A 26,850-nucleotide genomic window follows, 5' to 3' on the forward strand; every position below is an offset into this window, starting at 1 on the left:
CCCCTTAAGCCCCGAGGGTGGTTTGCACGTTAATGACCGGGCCAATTTTTACAATTCTGACCACTGTCCCTTTATGAGGTTATAACTCTGGAACGCTTCAACGGATCTTGGCGATTCTGACATTGTTTTCTCGTGACATATTGTACTTCATTTTAGTAGTAACATTTATTCGATATAACTTGCGTTTATTTGTGAAAAAAACGGAAATTTGGCGAAAATTTAGAAAGTTTCGCAATTTTCCAACTTTAAATTTTTATGCCCTTAAATCACAGAGATATCTCACGCAAAATACTTAATAAGTAACATTTCCCACATGTCTACTTTACATCAGCACAATTTTGGAACCAAAATTTTTTTTTGTTAGGGAGTTATAAGGGTTAAAAGTTGACCAGCAATTTCTCATTTTTACAACACCATTTTTTTTTTAGGGACCACATCTCATTTGATGTCATTTTGAGGGGTCTATATGATAGAAAATACCCAAGTGTGAGACCATTCTAAAAACTGCACCCCTCAAGGTGCTCAAAACCACATTCAAGAAGTTTATTAACCCTTCAGGGGTTTCACAGGAATTTTTGGAATGTTTAAATAAGAATGAATATTTAACTTTTTTTCACACAAAATTTATTTCAGCTCCAATTTGTTTTATTTTACCAAGGGTAACAGGATAAAATGGATGCCAAACATTGTTGTACAATCTGTACTGAGTACGCTGATAGCCCATATGTGGGAGTAAACCACTGTTTGGGCGCATGGCAGAGCTCGGAAGGGAAGGAGCGCCATTTGACTTTTAAATGCAAAATTGACAGGAATTGAGATGGGACACCATGTTGCGTTTGGAGAGCCACTGATGTGCCTAAACATTGAAACCCCCCCACAAGTGACACCATTTTGGAAAGTAGACACCCTAAGGAACTTATCTAGATGTGTGGTGACCACTTTGACCCACCAATTGCTTCACAGAAGTTTATAATGCAGAGCCGTAAAAATAAAAAATCATATTTTTTCACAAAAATGATCTTTTCGCCCCCAATTTTTTATTTTCCCAAGAGTAAGAGAAGAAATTGGACCTCAAAAATTGTTGGCCAATTTGTCCTGAGTACGCTGATACCCCATATATGGGTGTAAACCATTGTTTGGGCGTATGGCAGAGCTCGGAAGGGAAGGAGCGCCATTTGACTTTTCAATGCAAAATTGACTGGAATTGAGATGGGACGCCATGTTGCGTTTGGAGAGCCCCTGATGTGCCTAAACATTGGAACCCCTCACAAGTGACACCATTTTGAAAAGTAGACCCCTTAAGGAACTTATCTAGATGTGTGGTGAGCACTTTGACCCAACAAGTGCTTCACAGAAGTTTATAATGCAGAGCCGTAAAAATAAAAAATCTTATTTTTTCACAAAAATGATCTTTTCGCCCCCAATTTTTTATTTTCCCAAGGGTAAGAGAAGAAATTAGACCACAAAAGTTGTTGTGCAATTTGTCCTGAGTGCGACGATACCCCATATGTGGGGGTAAACCACTTTTTGGGTGCATAGCAGAGCTCGGAAGGGAAGGAGCGCCATTTGACTTTTCAATGCAAAATTGACTGGAATTGAGATGGGACGCCATGTTGCGTTTGGAGAGCCCCTGATGTGCCTAAACATTGGAACCCCTCACAAGTGACACCATTTTGAAAAGTAGACCCCTTAAGGAACTTATCTAGATGTGTGGTGAGCACTTTGACCCAACAAGTGCTTCACAGAAGTTTATAATGCAGAGCCGTAAAAATAAAAAATCTTATTTTTTCACAAAAATGATCTTTTCGCCCCCAATTTTTTATTTTCCCAAGGGTAAGAGAAGAAATTAGACCACAAAAGTTGTTGTGCAATTTGTCCTGAGTGCGACGATACCCCATATGTGGGGGTAAACCACTTTTTGGGTGCATAGCAGAGCTCGGAAGGGAAGGAGCGCCATTTGACTTTTCAATGCAAAATTGACTGGAATTAAGTTGGGACGCCATGTTGGTTTGGAGAGCCCCTTATGTGCCTAAACATTAAAACCCCCCACAAGTGACACCATTTTGGAAACTAGACCCCATAAGGAACTTATCTAGATGTGTTTTGAGAGCTTTGAACCCCCAAATGTTTCACTACAGTTTATAACGCAGAGCCGTTAAAATAATTTTTTTTTTTTTTTCGCAAAAATTATTTTTTAGCCCCCAGTTTTGTATTTTCACAAGGGTAACATAATAAATTGGACCCCAAAGGTTGTTGTCCAATTTGTCCTGAGTACGCTGATACCCCATATGTGGGGGGGAACCACTGTTTGGGCGCATGGCAGAGCTCGGAAGGGAAGGAGCGCCATTTGGAATGCAGACTTAGATGGATTGGTCTGCAGGAGTCACGTTGCATTTGCAGAGCCCCTGATGTACCCAAACAGTACAAACCCCCCACAAGTGACCCCATATTAGAAACTAGACCTCCCAAGGAACTTATCTAGATGTGTTGTGAGAACTTTGAACCCCTAAGTGTTTCACTACAGTTTATAACGCAGAGCCGTGAAAATAAAAATTCTTTTTTTTTTTCACAAAAATGATTTTTTAGCCCCCAGCTTTGTATTTTTACAAGGGTAACAGAATAAATTGGACCCCAAAAGTTGTTGTTCAATTTGTCCTGAGTACGCTGATACCCCGTATGTGGGGGGGAACCACTGTTTGGGCGCATGGCAGAGCTCGGAAGGGAAGGAGCGCCATTTGGAATGCAGACTTAGATGGATTGGTCTGCAGGTGTCACGTTGCATTTGCAGAGCCCCTGATGTACCCAAACAGTAGAAACCACCCACAAGTGACCCCATATTGAAACTAGACCTCCCATGGAACTTATCTAGATGTGTTGTGAAAACTTTGAACCCCCAAGTGTTTCACTACAGTTTACAACGCAGAGCCGTGAAAATAAAAAATCCTTTTTTTTCCCACAAAAATGATTTTTAGCCCCCCAAATTTTTATTTTCCCAAGGATAACAAGAGAACTTGGACCCAAAAAGTTGTTGTCCAATTTGTCTCGAGTACGATGATACCCCATATGTTGGGGTAAACCCCTGTTTGGGCGCACGGGAGAGCTCGGAAGTGAAGGAGTACTGTTTTACTTTTTCAATGCAGAATTGGCTGGAATTGAGATCGGACGCCATGTCGCGTTTGGAGAGCCCCTGATGTGTCTAAACAGTGGAAACCCCCAATTATAACTGAAACCCTAATCCAAACACACCCCTAACCCTAATCCCAACTGTAACCCTAACCACACACCTAACCCTGACACACCCCTAATTCTAATCCCAACCCTAATCCCAACCGTAAATGTAATACAAACCCTAACCCTAACCCTAGCCCTAACCCTAGCCCTAACCCTAATGGGAAAATGGAAATAAATACATTTTTTTTTATTTTATTATTTTTCCCTAAGGCTAGGTTCACATTGCATTAGGGAAATCCGTTTAGCACTAGCGGATTGCGCTAACGCAATGTCTTTTTAGGTGTCGTGTTTAGTGGTCGCGTTAACGTCCCCGCTCTGGAAGATCGGGGATCGGACTTCGGGCGCGCCGCGGACGCTGCAAGCAGCGTCTGAGGCGCGCCACAAAAGAACGGCACCTTGCTAGCGCGAGCCGAAAATGGCACGCTCTAGCGATGCGCTACACCCGAAAATCACATTGCTGTCAATGGTTGTGCTAACGGACCCGTTGCACGGCGTTAATTGTGACATTTTCGCCGTGCAACGCTGTCCGTTAGCGTTAACCCATTAACGCAATGTGAACCTAGCCTAACTAAGGGGGTGATGAAGGGGGGTTTGATTTACTTTTATAGCGAGTTTTTTATATCGGATTTTTATGATTGGCAGCCGTCACACACTGAAAGACGCTTTTTATAGTAAAAAAGTTTTTGCGTCTCCACATTTTGAGACCTATAATTTTTCCATATTTTGGTCCACAGAGTCATGTGAGGTCTTGTTTTTTGCGGGACGAGTTGACGTTTTTATCGGTTACATTTTCGGACATGTGACAGTTTTTGATCGCTTTTTATTCAGATTTTTTGTGAGGCAGAATGACCAAAAACCAGCTATTCATGAATTTCTTTTGGGGGAGGCGTTTATACCGTTCCGCGTTTGGTAAAATTGATAAAGCAGTTTTATTCTTCGGGTCAGTACGATTACAGCGATACCTCATTTATATCATTTTTTTTATGTTTTGGCGCTTTTATACGATAAAAACTATTTTATAGAAAAAATAATTATTTTGGCATCGCTTTATTCTCAGGACTATAACTTTTTTATTTTTTTGGTTATGATGCTATATGGCGGCTCGTTTTTTGCGGGACAAGATGACGTTTTCAGAGGTACCATGGTTATTTATATCCGTCTTTTTGATCGCGTGTTATTCCACTTTTTGTTCAGCGTTATGATAATAAAGCGTTGTTTTTTGGCTCGTTTTTTTTTTTTTTTTCTTACGGTGTTCACTGAAGGGGTTAACTAGTGGGCCAGTTTTATAGGTCGGGTCGTTACGGACGCGGCAATACTAAATATGTGTACTTTTATTGTTTTTTTTGTTTTTTTTTTATGTAAAGAAATGTATTTATGGGAATAATATTTTTTTTTTTCTGCTTTATTTAGGAATTTTTTTTTTATTTTTTTTTTACAAGTGTGGAAATTTTTTTTTTTACTTTTTCACTTTGTCCCAGGGGGGGACATCACAGATCACCGATCTGACAGTGTGCACAGCACTCTGTCAGATCGGTGATCTGACATACAGCCGGGCAGGATTAGAGCTGCAGCTGCAGCCTGATCCTGACCCGGAAGTGCTCCCTGCAGGACCCGGATGCAGCCCGGCGGCCATTTTGGATCCGGGGACTGCAGGGAGAAGACGCTCGGTACACGGTGAGCACATCACCGTGTACCGATCGTCTCAGGGAAGCCCGCAGGGAGCCCCCTCCCTGCGCGATGCTTCCCTGCACCGCCGGCACACCGCGATCATCTTTGATCGCGGTGTGCCGGGGGTTAATGTGCCGGGAGCGGTCCGTGACCGCTCCTGGCACATAGTGCCGGATGTCAGCTGCGATAGGCAGCTGACACCCGGCCGCGATCGGCCGCGCTCCCCCCGTGAGCGCGGCCGATCGCATATGACGTACTATCCCGTCCATGGGAATTAAGTCCCAGGTCACCTGGACGGGATAGTACGTCATATGGGATTAAGGGGTTAATGTTTTTTCTGCTGCAATGTTGTCTCCTTTTGGTATGTCATGTTTTACATAAAACTGCTTTGTTTTGGATGCTTCCTGTTACTTGGCTTTATCGATGCAGTCATATGTGGATTACTTGCATTTTTAGAGCATTTCCACTAAGAAACGCATGTGCATTTTTAATGTGTAGATTTTCCTCATCTCGTTCAAGTCTGTGGGGAAAAACACTGCACGACAGATTACTGGGAGTAAAAAAAAATCCTGTGGGCATGAGATTTCTATCAAATCTATTCACTTTACTGGAACTGTAATACGCTGCATTTTTTACACTACAAAAATGTGCAGTGTCAAAAATAAACCAAATACTCATTGTGGACCTTAAACTATAGGCTGCATAGTGCGTGGGAGAAGTAATGAAAGGGTGCATGTGGATTTAAGCTAGAGGTGTAAGGGTGATTGACTTATGAGAAGGGCAGGGACAGCTCTGGCACAGATTATCTGAAACATGTTAAATATGGATGAGCGAATAGCCACAGCTAACTCCTTATCCAAATAGCTATAGCACTTACGGAAGACGCTGCAGAGGGAACCTGGATACCTGGAGCGCTCCCGATAATCAGCACCGCAGCTGCATGTGTCGCGGCTGTGTGACAACCACAACATACTGTACATGGAGAGCCTGTTTGTTGTGACTGTCACACAGCCGTAACACATGCAGCTGCGGAGCCAAACAGATCGGGAGTGCTCCACATATCTGGCTTCCCACTGCAGTTTATTTGGTAAATGCTATAGCTTACTGAATAAGCCCTGGCCCGATCAAATTTACTCATCTCTAGTCCTTAGCAGTAAACCCTGGTCCACAGCTAGAAAACTTTCCACCAGGGGTGGTAAATGTAACCTTTTTAAGGCCAACCTTCAAAGCATTTTGGGCAGTAACTAAAACCGGATGGGGTATAATAATTAGGACTAAATCCCATTAGCGCACCACCTTACAGAACATCTCCACCATGAGTGTTATTAGAGCTGCACATTGCACAGCAGTGACTGTAGATCGCAGGTCTGCTACTTACACCATGTTCCAAATTATTATGCAAATGATATTTTTCTCGGATTTTCCTAAATGGTTGGTGAAAATCACAGTCAGGCTAATAAAAGTCATCACCCGTTAGATTATACATCAAATTTTATTGAAGAAACCTCCCAATGATAACAGTATTATCTCCAAAATGAATAAAAACTCAAAATGCACTGTTCCAAATTATTAGGCACAGTAGAATTTCTATACATTTGAAATGTTTTAAAGAACTGTAATGTTGTGAGTTCTGTTTTTGGGCTCCCTCTGGTGGTTACTGATGGTACTGGGTGATTTGTGTTCTGCTGTCTCTGGTGTCCACCTGTTCTATTAGGATTTGGGAGTTTCCTATTTAACCGGGCTTTCTTGTCATTTCCCCGCCGGCTATCAAGGTTATCAGAGTGTTTTGTTACCTCAGCTTCTGGCTTCAGTAATCTTCAGGACAATCTAAGTTTTTGATTTTCTTGTTCCACGTTTTGCTTTATTTTTGTCTTGTCCAGCTTGCATATAATTGTTTCTTTGCTGCTGGTTGCTCTAGTGGGCTGTAATTGCTCCTCATGTTCCATGAGTTGGAACATGAGTTCAAGTAATTACAGGATGGTTTTTTGAAGGGTTTTTTGCTGACCGCGCAGTTTACTTTTGTATCCTCTGCTATCTAGTTTTAGCGGGCCTCATTTTGCTGAATCTGTTTTCATACTGTGTATGTGCCTTCCTCTCATTTCACCGTCATTATATGTGGGGGGCTGCTATTTCTGTGGGGTATTTCTCTGGAGGCAAGAGAGGTCTGTGTTTCTTCTAATAGGGGAATGTCATGATCCCAATGGCAGGGGATCACTAAAGGACAAGCACAAATACAAACAAGCTCTAGGGCGATGGAACCTGAGCTGACCGCGACCCTGAACCTAACACACAAATAAAAGTAGCCGGGGAACGTGCCTACGATGATCCTAGACGTCTCGCTCCAGCCGAAGATCTAACTTCCCCTATTAGAAGAAACACAGACCTCTCTTGCCTCCAGAGAAATCCCCCACAGAAATAGCAGCCCCCCACATATAATGACGGTGAAATGAGAGGAAAGCACATACGCAGTATGAAAACAGTTTCAGCAAAATGAGGCCCGCTAAAGCTAGATAGCAGAGGATACAAAAGTGAACTGCGCGGTCAGCGAAAAACCCTTCAAAAAACCATCCTGAAATTACTTGAACTCATGTGCCAACTCATGGTACATGAGGAGCAATTTCAGCCCACTAGAGCAACCAGCAGCAAGAATCACATATCTGCAGGCTGGACTAAAAACCAAATAAAGCAAAACACCAAAACAGGAAAATCCAAACTTAGCTTGACCAGAAGGTTCTAGGAGCAGGGAGCAGAGGTAACAAGACACACTGGATACATTGATAACCGGCGAGGAAATGCCAGCAAAGCCAGGTTAAATAGGAAACTCCCATATGCTGATGGAACAGGTGGAACCCAGAAACCCAGGAAAGACAAGTCACCCAGTACCATCAGTAACCACCAGAGGGAGCCCAAAAACAGAACTCACAACAGTACCCCCCCCTTGAGGAGGGGTCACCGAACCCTCACGAGAACCACCAGGACGACCAGGATGAGCCCTATGAAAAGCGCGAACCAAATCATCAGCATGAACATCCGAGGCAACCACCCAAGAATTATCCTCCTGACCATAACCCTTCCACTTGACCAAATACTGGAGTTTCCGTCTGGAAACACGAGAATCCAAGATCTTCTCCACAACATACTCCAATTCTCCCTCCACCAGCACTGGAGCAGGAGGCTCAAGCGAAGGAACAACAGGTACCTCATACTTCCGCAACAACGACCGATGGAACACATTATGAATAGCAAACGATGCCGGGAGATCCAAACGAAACGACACAGGGTTAAGAATTTCCAAGATCCTATAGGGACCGATGAACCGAGGCTTGAACTTAGGAGAAGAGACCTTCATAGGAACAAAACGAGAAGACAACCACACCAAGTCACTAACAAGAAGTCGAGGACCCACGCGGCGACGGCGATTAGCAAACTGCTGAGCCTTCTCCTGGGACAACTTCAAATTGTCCACCACATGACTCCAAATCCGATGCAACCTATCCACCACCATGTCCACTCCAGGACAATCAGAAGGTTCCACCTGACCAGAGGAAAAACGAGGATGAAACCCCGAATTACAAAAGAAAGGCGAAACCAAGGTAGCAGAACTAGCCCGATTATTAAGGGCAAACTCGGCCAGCGGCAAAAAGGTAACCCAGTCATCCTGATCAGCAGAAACAAAACACCTTAAATAAGTTTCCAAGGTCTGATTAGTTCGTTCAGTCTGGCCATTCGTCTGAGGATGGAATGCAGACGAAAAGGACAAATCAATGCCCATCTTAGCACAGAACGTCCGCCAAAATCTAGACACAAACTGGGATCCCCTGTCAGAAACGATGTTCTCAGGAATCCCATGCAAACGAACCACATTCTGAAAAAACAGAGGGACCAACTCAGAGGAGGAAGGCAACTTAGGCAAGGGTACCAGATGAACCATTTTAGAAAAGCGATCACACACAACCCAGATGACGGACATTTTTTGAGAGACAGGGAGATCCGAAATAAAGTCCATGGAAATGTGCGTCCAAGGCCTCTTCGGGATAGGCAAAGGTGACAACAATCCACTGGCCCGAAAACAGCAAGGCTTAGCCCGAGCACAAACCCCACAAGACTGCACAAAAGAACGCACATCCCTCGACAAGGAAGGCCACCAAAAAGACCTGGCCACCAAGTCTCTAGTACCAAATATTCCAGGATGACCTGCCAACGCAGAAGAATGGACCTCGGAGATGACTCTACTGGTCCAATTATCCGGAACAAACAGTCTCTCAGGCGGACAACGATCAGGTTTACCCGCCTGAAACTCCTGCAAAGCATGTCGCAAGTCTGGGGAGACAGCAGACAAAATCACCCCATCCCTAAGGATACCAGACGGCTCAGAATTTCCAAGGGAGTCAGGCACAAAACTCCTAGAAAGAGCATCCGCCTTCACATTCTTTGAACCTGGCAGGTATGAAACCACAAAATTGAAACGAGAGAAAAACAGTGACCAACGAGCCTGTCTAGGATTCAGACGCCTGGCAGACTCAAGGTAAATCAAATTTTTGTGATCAGTCAAGACCACCACACGATGTCTAGCACCCTCTAGCCAATGACGCCACTCCTCAAATGCCCACTTCATGGCCAAAAGTTCCCGATTACCAACATCATAATTCCGCTCAGCCGGCGAAAACTTTCTAGAAAAAAACGCGCATGGCTTCATCACTGAGCCATCGGAGCTTCTCTGTGACAAAACCGCCCCCGCTCCAATCTCGGAAGCATCAACCTCAACCTGAAAAGGGAGCGAAACATCTGGCTGACGCAACACAGGAGCAGAAGAAAACCGGCGCTTAAGTTCCTGAAAGGCCTCCACAGCCGCAGGAGACCAATTAGCAACATCAGCACCCTTCTTAGTCAAATCCGTCAAAGGCTTAACAACACTAGAAAAATTAGTTATAAAACGACGATAGAAATTAGCAAAGCCCAAGAACTTCTGTAGACTCTTAAGAGATGTAGGCTGCGTCCAGTCACAAATAGCCTGAACCTTGACGGGATCCATCTCAATAGTAGAAGGGGAAAAAAATATACCCCAAGAAAGAAATCTTCTGGACTCCAAAGAGACACTTTGAGCCTTTTACAAACAAGGAATTGGCCCGCAGGACCTGAAACACCTTCCTGACCTGCTGAACATGAGACTCCCAGTCATCAGAAAAAACCAAAATATCATCCAAATACACAATCATAAATTTATCCAGATATTCACGGAAAATATCGTGCATAAAGGACTGGAAGACTGAAGGAGCATTAGAAAGTCCAAAAGGCATTACCAAATACTCAAAATGGCCCTCAGGCGTATTAAATGCGGTTTTCCACTCATCACCTTGCTTTATTCGTATAAGATTATACGCACCCCGAAGATCAATCTTAGTGAACCATTTAGCCCCCTTAATGCGAGCAAACAAATCAGTCAACAATGGCAAAGGATACTGATATTTTACAGTAATCTTATTCAAAAGACGATAATCTATACAAGGCCTCAAAGAACCATCTTTCTTGGCCACGAAAAAAAAACCTGCTCCCAAAGGGGACAAAGATGGACGGATATGTCCCTTTTCCAAGGACTCCTTAACATAATCCCGCATAGCAGTATGCTCTGGCACTGACAGATTGAACAAACGACCTTTAGGAAATTTACTGCCCGGAATTAAATTTATAGCACAATCGCAATCCCTGTGAGGAGGAAGCGAACTGAGCTTAGGCTCTTCAAAAACATCCCGATAGTCAGACAAAAACACAGGAATCTCAGAAGGAGTAGATGAAGCGATAGAAATCGGAGGTGCATCATCATGAACCCCCTGACAACCCCAGCTTAACACAGACACTGATTTCCAGTCAAGGACTGGATTATGAGTTTGTAACCATGGCAGACCAAGTACTAGAACATCATGCAAATTATACAGTACCAGGAAGCGAATCACCTCCTGATGAACGGGAGTCATACGCATGGTCACTTGTGTCCAGTACTGAGGTTTATTCATAGCCAAAGGTGTAGAGTCAATTCCCTTCAAAGGAATAGGGACTTCCAGAGGCTCCAGACTAAACCCACAGCGATTGGCAAATGACCAATCCATAAGACTCAGGGCAGCGCCTGAATCCACATAGGCATCGACGGAAATGGATGATAATGAACAAATCAGAGTCACAGACAGAATGAACTTAGACTGTAAAGTACTAATGGCAACAGACTTATCAACCTTTTTTGTGCGTTTAGAGCATGCTGATATAACATGAGCTGAATCACCACAATAAAAGCACAACCCTTTTTTCCGCCTATACTTTTGCCGTTCACTTCTGGACTGAATTCTATCACATTGCATTATCTCAGGTGACGGTTCAGACGACACCGCCAAATGATGCACAGGTTTGCGCTCCCGTAAACGCCGATCAATCTGAACAGCCATAGTCATAGACTCATTCAGACCAGCAGGCGAAGGGAACCCCACCATAACATCTTTAATGGCCTCAGAAAGGCCATCTCTAAACTTTGCAGCCAGAGCGCACTCATTCCACTGAGTAAGCACCGACGACTTCCGAAATTTTTGACAATAAATTTCTGCTTCATCTTGCCCCTGAGAGAGGGCCAACAAAGCTTTTTCAGCCTGAATCTCTTGGTTAGGTTCCTCATAGAGCAAACCCAATGCCAGAAAAAACGCATCCGCATTAAGCAACGCAGGGTCCCCTGGTGCCAATGCAAATGCCCAATCCTGAGGGTCACCCCGCAGGAAAGATATAATTATCTTGACTTGCTGAGCAGGGTCTCCAGAGGAGCGAGATTTCAAAGAAAGAAACAACTTGCAATTGTTCCTAAAATTCAGAAAACGAGATCTATCTCCAGAAAAAAACTCTGGGACAGGAATTCTAGGTTCAGACATAGGAGCATGTACAACAAAATCCTGTATATTTTGAACCTTAGTGGCAAGATTATTCAGGCTGGAAGCCAAACTCTGGACGTCCATGATAAACAGCTGGGATCAGAGCCATTCAAAGATTAAGAGGAGGAGGAAGTAGCCAGGCTGCAATAAGGCTAGGCAGCAAACTCTGAGGGAAAGAGAAAGAAAAAAAAAAAAACTTCCTCAGACTACTTATCCTCCTACTTCAGCCAATACAATTAACACTTTGTGGGCCGGTTATACTGTCATGATCCCAATGGCAGGGGAGCACTAAAGGACAAGCACAAATACAAACAAGCTCTAGGGCGATGGAACCTGAGCTGACCGCGACCCTGAACCTAACACACAAATAAAAGTAGCCGGGGAACGTGCCTACGATGATCCTAGACGTCTCGCTCCAGCCGAAGATCTAACTTCCCCTATTAGAAGAAACACAGACCTCTCTTGCCTCCACAGAAATACCCCACAGAAATAGCAGCCCCCCACATATAATGACGGTGAAATGAGAGGAAAGCACATACGCAGTATGAAAACAGTTTCAGCAAAATGAGGCCCGCTAAAGCTAGATAGCAGAGGATACAAAAGTGAACTGCGCGGTCAGCGAAAAACCCTTCAAAAAACCATCCTGAAATTACTTGAACTCATGTGCCAACTCATGGTACATGAGGAGCAATTTCAGCCCACTAGAGCAACCAGCAGCAAGAATCACATATCTGCAGGCTGGACTAAAAACCAAATAAAGCAAAACACCAAAACAGGAAAATCCAAACTTAGCTTGACCAGAAGGTTCTAGGAGCAGGGAGCAGAGGTAACAAGACACACTGGATACATTGATAACCGGCGAGGAAATGCCAGCAAAGCCAGGTTAAATAGGAAACTCCCATATGCTGATGGAACAGGTGGAACCCAGAAACCCAGGAAAGACAAGTCACCCAGTACCATCAGTAACCACCAGAGGGAGCCCAAAAACAGAACTCACAACAGGGGAAGTTAGATCTTCGGCTGGTGCGAGACGTCTAGGACCAACGTAGGCACGTTCCCCGGCTATTGTTATTTGTGTGTTCAGGTTTAGGGTCGCGGTCAGCTCAGGTTCCATCACCCTAGAGCTCGTTGGTGCTTGTCCTTTTGTGATTCCCTGCCATTGGAATCATGACACTGTAAATGCTCATTTGTGGAATTTGCAGCATTAGGAGGTCACATTCACTGAACAAAAAAAGCTATTTAACTCCAAAACCTCCTAACAGGCCAAGTTACATGTTAACATAGGACAGCTTCTTTGATATCACCTTCACAATTCTTGCATCCATTGAACTTGTGAGTTTTTGGAGAGTTTCTGCTTGTATTTCTTTGCATGAAGTCAGAATAGCCTCCCAGAGCTGCTGTTTTGAGGTGAACTGCCTCCCACCCTCATAGATCTTTTTCTTGATGATACTCCAAAGGTTCTCTATAGGGTTGAGGTCAGGGGAAGATGGTGGCCACACCATGAGTTTATCTCCTTTTATACCCATAGCAGCTAATGACTCAGAGGTATTCTTTTCAGCATGAGATGGACCAGCTCCTATAGCTGCAGGTTTTGTGATTATGTTATTTAGTATTGTTTTATGATTTTGAAAAAAAAAAGTAAGAAAAAATGCACTGTGTGAATCCTGCATAAAGTCCCATGTAGAGCCCTGTATGGCAGAATTCACCAATCTATTAGTCTGTATTATATTGTACTTTATTATTAGCTTTGACTACAGGCTTTTTTTTTCTATAATTAAGCAGACAGAATTTTACATAGAAGCAATAGATTTTTTGTTGGTAGCTACTTTGGATTGAGAATAAAGGCGCATTGTCTTCCTGGGACATAATTTGATATCTGATAAATGCCTGTTGTAATTGACTATCATACATGTTTGTACAGTAAAGGAAGGGGCTTTCAACTATCTTCACTAAATTGTTGCGCTTGTGTTAAAAATAAAACCGGCTGTTACACACCCTTCCCAGATCTGTTGTTGCTCGGGTGATTGTTGCAACATCAAGTCCTCAGCGCTGCATTCTAAGGGTATGTGCACATGTAGATGGAAGCTCTGCGGATTTTTCCGCACCTGTTTTGAGAATTCCGCAGGTAAAAAGCACTGCGTTTTACCTGCGGATTTACCGCGGATTTTATTTGGTTTTTGTGCGGATTCCACCTGTGGTTTTACACCTGCGGATTCCAATTATGGAGCAGGTGTAAACCGCTGCGGAATCTGCACAAAGAATTGACATGCTGCGGAATAAACAACGCTATGTTTCCGTGCTTTTTTTTCCGCATGTGCACTGCGGATTTTGTTTTCCATAGATTTACATGGTACTGTACAACACATGGAAAACAGCTGTGAATCCGCAGCGTCAAAACCGCTGCGGATCCGCAGCAAAATCCGCAACGTGTGCACAGACCCTAATTCTATGTTGCAATTTTGCTGCGTTTTTTTCTCTGCAGGAAAAACCTGTTCTCTTGGCAGTACAGAAGCTGCTTGCAAGAAGCAGAATTTGCTACTTTTGTGTATGTTTTTGCAATTTTTTTCCACATTTTTGGTGCTCTACAGTACATGTTAGTTACAGTATAGTCACCAAAAAGCAGCTAAAACATATTGTTGCAGGTTTTGTAGCATTTTTGCATTTTCTTATTGCTTTCTATGGTGAAAGAACTGACATGCTTCTAACAATTCAGCCAGGAAAAAAAAACTATTTCTGAAATCTCATAGCTTTAATTTCCATAAAAAAAAAAAAACCCTGCAAAAAAAATTGCAAGGTCAACAGACCTTGTGCTGGTGGCTGTCGAGTCCCTCACAACTAATAACTTTATTTAGAAAATGGACTGAAAGATTTAGTAAAGGAAGTTGAAGAGAGAAAGCCCCATTTGGGATGAGTGTTTGATGAAATTTTGATGCTGCAGATTTTCTGCACCTATTATGTAAATTAGGTTACTTGCATTTTTTTCATTGCAGTCTTTAGTGTGCTTTTTTATATGCATTTTTTACAATTCGGTTTTCTCTTTTTGGTGTGCCATGCTTTAAATAAAGCTACTTTATTTTTTATACTTCCTGGTATTCCACTTTGACAAAACTTTATTGATACAGTCATGTTAGGCTAAAATACATTTTTTATTATGACAATACTTACAAAAACAGTAAGAAGAAAGGTATATAAATTTAAAAAAAATGGGGAATACAAATACAGGACAGGAAGGTGGGTATACCTGGAAATAAATAGCATGTGAGGCACTGCAATAATATATTAGTGATCAATCACAATTATTTAAAGCTCAAATAATAGTTGCATTTACGTCCGTGTGACGTCAGTGTACGAATTGTTTTCATAAATCTACATTAAAAATGATACTTGATAAAATAGAGTTTCCTGCGGTAATAATAGAAGTGTCCAAGAACCCCACATGGGTCTCTGGCACTGCTGGTAATGGGATTTTCAATATTATTGTTTGTTTCAATGATGTTTGTATACTCTTGCTAATCTTCAAGCATGTTCTCTCTTGGTCTCATATAAGGACGCTTTATAAGTCTACCAGGACTTTTCTTAGGCTACGCTCAGATTTGCGTTGTGCGCCGCTGCGTCGGCGACGCAACGCACAACGCAAATAAAAATGCACCAAAACGCACGCAAAAACGCTGCGTTTTGCGACGCATGCGTCCTTTTTTGCCGAAATTTGGACGCAAGAAAAATGCAACTTGTTGCATTTTCTGCGCCCAACGCTTGCGGACAAAAAAACGCATGCGTCGCACAACGCAGCACAACGCATGTCCATGCGCCCCCCATGTTACATATAGGGGCGCATGACGCATGCGTTGCCGCAGCGTTTCCCGACGCAGCGTCGGGAAACGCTAATGTGAACGTTGCCTTATATAGATATTGAGTAAATCCTGATGTTATACAGGTTTACCCATTGACTTGCATTGGCGAGTCTCATCCGAGATATGCAGCAAGTCGCAGCATGCTACGATTTTATCCTCATGGAAACAGGAACACATGGGCTACTTGCACAGTGAACAAGTCTGTAAGAACATGTTCACACACCACCAAGAAACCTGAAGACACAAAAGAGAATGGTAAAACCAAAAACACTCAGTTTGAAAAAATGTTTGCAGTAATCCGCAAGTGCTAGTAAAAGATGTAAATAACAGGGTATTTGGTTGATACGTTTTTTGCAAAAAATGTATACTAAGCTGCTCTACCAATCTTCACGGTATACCCATATCAGAGCAGTCCTAACTAATGTATGCAATCCCTATCTGATGTATTTAAAAACCTGATCATCTGTATATTACCTGTGTGAACAGGGTTCAGAGAGGAAAAATCCATGTGTGCATACAGGGTAGAACAGCTTTTGTGCAGATAGCCCAAGAGGAGTGGTGGAACTCCCCAGTCTTGTAGACACAAGAGAACAATTATGGAAACAGGAACACATGGGCTACTTGCACAGTGAACAAGTCTGTAAGAACATGTTCACACACCACCAAGAAACCTGAAGACACAAAAGAGAATGGTAAAACCAAAAACACTCAGTTTGAAAAAATGTTTGCAGTAATCCGCAAGTGCTAGTAAAAGATGTAAATAACAGGGTATTTGGTTGATACGTTTTTTGCAAAAAATGTATACTAAGCTGCTCTACCAATCTTCACGGTATACCCTTATCAGAGCAGTCCTAACTAATGTATGCAATCCCTATCTGATGTATTTAAAAACCTATCAACTATCAATATTAAAAACGTATCAACCAAATACCCTGTTATTTACATCTTTTACTAGCACTTGCGGATTACTGCAAACATTTTTTCAAACTGAGTGTTTTTGGTTTTACCATTCTCTTTTGTGTCTTCAGATTTTATCCTCAGTCTGATTTCAGCTGAGAAAAAAATTGCAGATAAGATGTCACCCATTGAATAACATTGGTCAGAGTGCAATCCGATTTTTTATCAGATTGAACTCGTCTGTTTTTCTCGCAAATGAGTAAGAGCCCTTGCACTGAGTTTTTTGTATGAAAACAAATCGTACACGGACGTCACACGGACGTAAAAAAACAGACAAGTGAAAATGAACGGAAAATTGTCTGAAGTGTTTTGATGAAACACGGGCAATTTCTCATACGCTCGTGCTTTTGTTTTATTTTGGGACAAGAGTAATCCGAAAATAAAAACATAATACATAAAACACTGACATTAAAATAATGATGACAATAATAAACTAAAATTACTTCGGACTTGTTAACGCTTAGACTTCTGAACCTCATAAGAGCGTGTTCCCAGATGGCAGGGATCAGTGCAGGCATGAAATGGGAGGATTCGCCAGGATTTTGGAACAATATGATACTAATAAGATATTACTGTACAACAATTCTTTCTGATGTTCTAAGAATGCAGACAATAAAAATAACACTAGCGATAATAATATAAATAATAATATACTACACCGGCTCTTCCGGTACTGTATCCCACGCTGAGGCAGGATTACCGAGCAAGGAACATGTCGGTGACCGGTCACTAATGATCGCAAGCGGCAGCTCTAACCGGAGGGCACACTGTGTACACTCCTGCTGCAAGGAATCAACACGACCTGTGGAGAATGGCGCTAATGATGAGCCCAGTCTGTGCGAGGCGTCGGTCTCTCCGGGAGGAAGCTTGGACTTGACACCGGGCACAATGGCGCGCACTCTGGACCACTCCTCTGTCGGTACCTGTCCTCTGCATCGGTCACCAATGCGCCATGTCTCCTAGTGGTAACATTTATTTATACGAAAAGTTGTTCTGGAGCCTCCCGGGAGCGGGATTTACCTCACACACCGCAGCCGGGACGTCCCCGGAGATAATGGCGGGGTGAGCGCGGCAGGTTCGCATTGGCCCCGTGCTGTCCGTGCAGTGCGCACTTCTCTAGTGCAGCCAGAATCCCCCCGGCCTCACGGCATAAAGAATGACTGACGGACGGCCAGCACGGGAGACCCCACTACTCACTGCTTCCCCGGCAGCCCTATCCTGTAATGTGAGGAACACTACACAACACAGATATGATGTACACCATACACACAGCATGTAAATAATAGACAAATAATAAACAGAGCACACTTATTCATCATACATATAATATACAAATAAAATACAAACTACACAGAAAACGCATATAACATACATAATCCACAGAAAACGCATATAACACACACATAATACACAGAAAACGCATAAACTATACATAGATAATACGCAGAAAATACATATAGCATACATAATCCACAGAAAACGCATATACTATACATACATAATACACAGAAAATGCATATAATATACACATATAATATACAGAAAACGCATATACTATACACACATAATCCACAGAAAATGCATATAATATACACATATAATATACAGAAAATGCATATACTATACATACATAATACACAGAAAACACATATAACATACATAATCCACAGAAGACACATATAATATACACACATAATACACAGAAACCGCATATAACATACACAGATAATACACAGAAAACACATATAATATACATAATGCACATAAAATGCATAAAACCTGCATAATACACAGAAAACGCATATAATATACATACGTAATAAACATAAAACGCATATAACATACATGATACACAGGAAACGCATATAATATATGTACATAATGCACATAAAATGCATATAATACACAGAAAACATATAACATACATAATAAACAGAAAACGCGTATAATATACATAAATAATACATTGAAACTGCATATAACATACATAGTACACTGAAAACACATAACATACATAATACACAGAAAACGAAAATATAATATACATACACAATACACATAAAATGCATATAACCTACATAATACACAGAAAAACGCATAAAATATACATACATAATACACAACAAACGCATATAACATACATAATACACAGAAAACGCATATGACATAATACACATAACACGCATATAATATACATTACATACATATAACATACATAAGACACAGAAAATACATAATATCCATACATAATACACAGAAAACACATATAACCTACATAATACACAGAAAACGCATATAATATTAATATACAATACACATAAAACTCATATAACCTACATAATACACATAAAACGCATATAATATACATACATAATACACAGCAAATGCATATAACATACATAAAACGCATATAACATAATACACATAACAAGCATATAATATACATAATACACATAAAATACATATAACACACATAACACACAGAAAACACACATAATATCCATACATAACACAGAAAACACATATAACCTTCATAATACACAGAAAACACATATAATATATATATATAGTACACATAAAATGCATATAACCTACATAATACAGAAAATGCATATAATATACATACATAATACACAGCAAATGCATATAACATACATAATACACATAACGCATATAACATAATACACACAACACGCATATAATATACATAATACACAGAAAATGCATAGAACATACATAATACACAGAAAATGCATATAACATACATAATACACATAAAATTCATATAACATACATAAAACACAGAAAATGCACATAATATTCATACATAATACCCAGAAAACACATATAACATACATAATACACAGAAAATGCATAGAACATACATAATACACAGAAAATGCATAGAACATACATAATACACATAAAATTCATATAACATACATAAAACACAGAAAATGCACATAATATTCATACATAATACACAGAAAACACATATAACATACATAATACACATAACGCATATAACATAATACACACAACACGCATATAATATACATAATACACAGAAAATGCATAGAACATACATAATACACCGAAAATGCATAGAACATACATAATACACATAAAATTCATATAACATACATAAAACACAGAAAATGCACATAATCATACATAATACACAGAAAACACATATAACATACATAACGCATATAACATAATACACATAACACGCATATAATATACATAATACACAGAAAACACATATAACATACATAATACACATAACGCATTTAACATAATACACATAACACGCATATAATATACATAATACACAGAAAATGCGTATAACATACATAATACACATAAAACGCATATAACATACATAATGCACAGAAAACGCACATAATATTCATACATAATACACAGAAAACACATAACATACATAATGCACAGAAAATGCATATAATATACACATACATTACACATAAAACGCATACTATACACACATAATATACAGAAAACTCATATAACATATAAAATGCATATAATATACCTAATACACAGAAAATGCATATAACATACATAACACATATACTAAAGCATACAGAAAACACATATAACATGCATAATACACAGAAAACACATATACATAATATTCAGACATTTACATAATACACATACACAGAATACACATATATTACACATAATGCACACATAGTCTGCAGAATACACCGTGGGTATTGGAGTGGAGCGACACTGACCTGCAGACTTCCCAACACTGGTTATCATGTTGGTAAATATAGCTGTATCAGACATTGTATCATTACATTGCAGACATGTGGAATTTAATTTGTCATGCATCTCTAGTCCCCCACAACATTCAGCTGTAGACTAAAATACCAAAAATGGGATATAGTCCCGAACTGGCACTTGATTATTGGTGGTGCATCTATCTGTATGTACATGTGTTTATTCATTATCTTTATGTCTCTGCAATAATATCTCTGCATGGCATGTGTATGCTCATTTAAGGTTTTCTATGTTTATCCATTGTATCCTTAATTTTAATATATGAATTTATAAACCCAAAAATTATTTTAAATAATTGATCTAGCATATATCTCTTCTTGACCTGTGATCGCCTTCTCAGGTAGTGTTAGGATACTACTGAATATTGCTGAAGTGGTATTATTGTTACTGTGACAAAAGTAGTAAATGATAATACACACACATAATGTACAGAATACATATATAATATACAACATATAATAGCATATAATTTACATAATATGCATAATACATAAGTCCATAACATAATGTATAATAATATGTGTAATATATACATAAACTGTACATAGTATACATATAACACATGTTTACACAGTACATACACTATACACAGTACATACATAGAACATACACTATACATGTAAAATGCACAGTACATACACTATACACAGTACATAGAATATACAGAGTACATATACTATACACAGTACATGGAATAAACAGTACATACACTATACACAGTACATGTAATATATACAGTACATACACTATACACAGTACATCTAATATATACAGTACATACACTATACACAGTACATCTAATATATACAGTACATACACTATACACAGTACATGTAATATATGCAGTACATACACTATACACAGTACATGTAATATATGCAGTACATACACTATACACAGTACATGTAATATATACAGTACATACACTATACACAGTACATGTAATATATACAGTACATACACTATACACAGTACATGTAATATATGCAGTACATACACTATACACAGTACATCTAATATATACAGTACATACACTATACACAGTACATGGAATAAACAGTACATACAGTATACACAGTACATGTAATATATACAGTACATACAGTATACACAGTACATGTAATATATACAGTACATACACTATACACAGTACATGAAATAAACAGTACATACAGTATACACAGTACATGTAATATATACAGTACATACACTATACACAGTACATGTAATATATACAGTACATACAGTATACACAGTACATCTAATATATACAGTACATACACTATACACAGTACATGGAATAAACAGTACATACAGTATACACAGTACATGTAATATATGCAGTACATACAGTATACACAGTACATGTAATATATACAGTACATACAGTAGACACAGTACATGTAATATATACAGTACATACAATATATACAGTACATACACTATACACAGTACATGGAATATACACAGTAATACACTACACACAATACATGTAATATACACAGTACATCTATATATAGAAAAACGAGTGTATGTGTGTATGCGTGTGTATCGACGATATCATAAAGGTTGCCATGGTGAAGATGATGTCATAATGGTTGCCATGGTGATGATGATGTCAAAATAGGTTGCAATGGTGACGGGTATGTCATAATGGTTTCCATGGTGATGATGATTTCATAATATGTTGCTATGGCGATGATTATGTCAGAATGGTTGCCATGGCAAAGATGATGTCATAATGGGTATATGGGCATGGAGCTATGGGATGGAGGATATGTATGATGGGAATATGGGCACGGGACTATGGGTTGGAGGATGTGTGATGGGAATATGGGCATAGGAGTATGGGGTGGATGTTATGTATGATGGGAATATGGGTACGGGACTATGAGATGGTTGTTATGTATGATGGGTATATGGGCACGGGGCTATGGGATGGAGGATGTGTATGGGCACGGGACTATGGAATGGATGTTATGTATGATGGGTGTATGGGCACGGGACTATGGGATGGATGTTATGTATGATGGGTGTATGGGCACGGGGCTATGGGATGGATGTTATGTATGATGGGTGTATGGGTACGGGGCTATGGGATGGATGTTATGTATGATAGGTGTATAGGCACGGGACTATGGGATGGATGTTATGTATGATGGGTGTATGGACACGGGGCTATGGGATGGATGTTATGTATGATGGGTATATGGGTACAGGACTATGGGTTGGAGGATAATCATTATAATTTGTTATAACTAACCACAGTTAGTTACTATGCCTGCACAACGCCGGGCTCTTCAGCTAGTGATATAGACAATGTGACTGTGACAAGACTACACCACACTGTGTCACAAGTGACGAAACTATACACATCACGTGTTGTACATCCGAGGCTGTCTCCCAGCATAGCCCCGCCCCCGTCTTGCTTGCAGGCCGTGCCCTCCCTGCTGTGCACCAATAAGAGTGCGCGCCTCTTATCTCGGGCAGCCCGGCGCTCCTCTGATTGGCTGAGAGGTCCGGCGGCAGATTCTCAGCCTATAGCTAAGAAAAGGTGTGCGCAGCCGCCAGAGGATACAAGAGATACCGGGCGAACGGCTGCGCTGCTTAGTCCTAGTCTGGAAACTGTAATTACAGGTTGTGATGGCGCGGACTGCGGTGGAGGAGACAATGTGCAGGTGAGCTCTCGCCGTACGTCACTGCTGCTAACAAGACTAATGGCGACCGCTGCACTGTCCGTCACTGATCACCTGGTTCCGGTGTGCATCGCTCCGGCTAGTGGCGGCCGCCCAGGTGCCGTCCTGTGAGACTGCCGGCGCTGTGAGACTGCCGGCGCTGTGAGACTGCCGGCGCTGTGAGACTGCCGGCGCTGTGAGACTGCCGGCGCTGTGAGACTGCCGGCGCTGTGAGACTGCCGGCGCTGTGAGACTGCCGGCGCTGTGAGACTGCCGGCGCTGTGAGACTGCCGGCGCTGTGAGACTGCCGTGTGATGCCGGCGCTGTGAGACTGCCGGCGCTGTGAGACTGCCGTGTGATGCCGGCGCTGTCAGCTGGTGAGGTGCTGAGCTCCCCTGACAAGTGTCGCACAGCAGGTGGCTCTGATCAGTGAGGCGCAGAGGAGGAGATGCGGCTAGCTGTCACTGCTCGGAGGGCGACCGTGTCGTGTGCGCAGGCTGTACTCTGTGCCGGTGGTTTCTCTTTTGATGCGGCGTGGTCGTTAGTGTAGACTAGGTTGTGCCGATCCCATTGCACACTGGTGCAGAGCCGGTGCCTGCGGGCAGAGGACTGTCGGTGCCCCATCCTCCTGTGTGCGGACGCCGGTGCCTGCGGGCAGAGGACTGTCGGTGCCCCATCCTCCTGTGCGCGGACGCCGGTGCCTGCGGGCAGAGGACTGTCGGTGCCCCATCCTCCTGTGCGCGGACGCCGGTGCCTGCGGGCAGAGGACTGTCGGTGCCCCATCCTCCTGTGTGCGGACGCCGGTGCCTGCGGGCAGAGGACTGTCGGTGCCCCATCCTCGTGTGTGCGGACGCCGGTGCCCGGGAGGGCTGCAGCTTCTAGGACTTGTCGGTTGTCTGCGTTGTGCGATCAGGGCCGCACAGTTGCTGTTGTGCCTCCTGCTTCCTTCCATTCTGCGCATCACACGCAAATAAAGTAACACAGTGACGCAATCACTTCCCCGCATTGTATCAGTCCTGGATTACAAATTAAAAATGGAGCAAGCATGGTTCCTGCTGATTGTAGGCAAAACTACTTGTCATTATTCCTCTAGAACACTCCAAAAGCAATAATTGTCCCTCAGGAGGGTTCCCCAAATATGGCTACCAGGCAAATGCAATGTGTGGCCTGATGGTTCTCCTGGCTGCATGGTGATAGATGGCGCCGGACGCCCGGGTTGCGCTGGCTGCGTGGCGCCGGACGTCCGGGTTGCGCTGGCTGCGTGGCGCCGGACGTCCGGGTTGCGCTGGCTGCGTGGCGCCGGACGCCCCGGTTGCGCTGGCTACGTGGTGCCCCTCTTAGCTGGCACTATGTAGCTCACACATGTCTCAGACATGCTGCACATGATCAGTCTCCATAGCATGAACAGGCACATCATTGTGAAAGGATCTACCTTGTTGGGGGAGGGGTTGCCTTGCTCTGGGTACACTGCATTGTGGACTTATTTTTCACAAATGTGGCTACAACAGCCCATTCTAAATCCTATATAGAGCAGTTGATTTTGACATTTCAGTAGGTAACAGTGTTGCACTGGATCCTAGTAATGAACAAAACTGATGCTATTATTTCCATGTAGTAAACATTATAACAAACTCCGAAGACTAGCAGTCAGTAACTCTTCGTAGACAACTGCTTTACCCCTATGGGTGGCTTACAAGCCCAATAGATATCTACAATTATGCAGGGTGTGTTTTTCTTTAACACTATCATTTCAAGAGTGTGCAGTGTGAAGGGAACCATGCCAAGTATCTTACTACAAAAATATTCAAGCCTTAGCTACCCGGCCTGTCCCCCCCCCCTTACACAGTAGCTGCATGACACCATGTTTCTAGTGTTTTTCTTGCAAAGCCTTTGAGTTTCACACAAGACACACTTATGCCATGATCTGCTAAATGAGGAGTCTTCCTTGCTGTAGTGAAGCAATGTTCCCATGTTCAGTAGTTAGTTCTGTCTTTACATCACTTTGTGATTACAAAAACTGAAACAAAATGATCCAGTTCAGCATTCTTTTGCAAACCAATACAGCTGCCATCAGATTTTTGCATATGAATCTGTTATATACACACTGCCATCTATGGAACAGTCTCTTGTCACTTGTTATGTCACCTTAAGTAAATAAGGCAGCACACTGCAGCGCTAGAACATACAAACTTGAAAAACGAAATTTGAACTGCATTACTGCATTAGAAATATGAAAAATGAGAGCGTTTAGCACATAAAAATGGCCAATTTTATGTGTACCTGGTAGCCCCTTTACGGCATCTCTCTTATACCAGGTCCTACACTTGCCTTACCTCGCTGAGAATAAACGTCTCCATCTGAATGGGTACATGTGAAACCTCTTCCTAGACTAAAATTTGCTCTCTCTGTGGAGGGGTATTGGACCTGCTGTAATTAAAACACCTGTGGCTAGGAGGCGGAGTGCACGATCAGAAGGCTAGGGAATACATTTCAAAAACCTGCAGTGATAGTTATCAGGAACAGTGGAGGTCAAGATAAGGTCTGGAAGACCAAGCAAAATTTCTGTGAGAACAGCTCGTCAGATTGCTAGAGAGGCAAATCGGAACCCCCAGCTTGACTGCAATAGACCTTTAGAAAGATTTAGCAGACTCTGCAGTTGTGGCACATTGTTCTGCTGTTTCAAAATACAAGCACAGATATGGCCTTCGTGCAAGAGTCATGAGAAGACCTCCTGCATCCTCGCCATAAAATTTGGTGTCGAAAGTATGCAAAAGAACATCTAAACAAGCCTAATGTATTTTGGAAAACAAGTCCTGTGGACCGATGAGGCGAAATTAGAACTCTTTGGCCACAATGATCAAAGGTATCTGTGGAGAAAAAAGGGCACATAATTTCTGGAAAAGAACATCTTGCCATCCATTAAGCATGGGGATGGATCAATCACGCTTTGGGGTTGTGTTGCAGCCAATGTCACGCAGAACATTTCATGGGTAGAGGGAAGAATAGATTTGATGAAATTTCAACAAATTCTTGATGCAAACATGACACCATCTGTAAAAAAGCTGAAGGTGAAAAGAGGGTGACTTCTACAAATGGATAGTGATCCTAAACACACTTCAAACTCCACAATAGACTACCTCAAAAGGTGCAAGCTGAAAGTTTTACAATCACCATAACAGTGCCCTGAACATTATTGAAAATCTGTGGCTAGACCTCAAAATAGCAGTGCATGCAAGATGACCCAGGAATCTCAGATCTGGAAGAATTTTCCAAGGAAGAATGAATGAAAATTCCTCAAACAATTGAAAGACTCTTGTCTGGCTACAAAAAGCGTTTACAAGCTGTGCTAATTTCAAAAGGGAGTGCAACATTTTACTAACCATGCAGGGTGCCCAAATATTTGCATCAGACCATTTTTTTTTTTTGTAATTTTTAAAATGTAAGATGAATATATATTTTTATTCTGTCTAAAATACAAAGAAAATGTCATCTTTAGCTTTAGGCCTTTTAGGGTATGTTTCCACGGTCCGTATCAGCAGCACTATGGACGCTGCACATGTCTGCTGCATCCAAAGCGCTGCCGGCTTTTGTAGGCACGGTGATTCCGCATGTGTTCATTGAACCGTGTGGAATCGCCTCATCCTATACATAGACTGTGATATTTATCTTGTGGAGACTGAGCTTCTCCGCAAGATAAATTGACATGCTGCTGTCTTAGAAAGACGTGTCGCATGTGCGTATGCAAAGGGA

General features: G+C 41.8%; 2 protein-coding genes across 8 annotated transcripts in view; one reads left to right on the plus strand and one right to left on the minus strand.

The window, feature by feature from the left end:
* Window positions 1–26,850, minus strand: part of LOC138681586 (uncharacterized) — a 1,359,044-nt gene that overhangs the window by 11,205 nt on the left and 1,320,989 nt on the right. The window lies entirely within an intron of this gene.
* The window catches only part of BCL2L11 (BCL2 like 11), a 41,031-nt gene continuing 37,183 nt past the window's right edge, over window positions 23,003–26,850 (plus strand). The window contains exon 1 of the mRNA XM_069769205.1: window positions 23,003–23,103. The gene's annotated coding sequence lies outside the window, so the exon portion shown is untranslated. The remainder of the gene's footprint in view (window positions 23,104–26,850) is intronic.

The sequence above is a fragment of the Ranitomeya imitator genome, chromosome 5 (assembly GCF_032444005.1).
Source record: "Ranitomeya imitator isolate aRanImi1 chromosome 5, aRanImi1.pri, whole genome shotgun sequence".
Classification (NCBI taxonomy): Eukaryota; Metazoa; Chordata; class Amphibia; order Anura; family Dendrobatidae; genus Ranitomeya; species Ranitomeya imitator.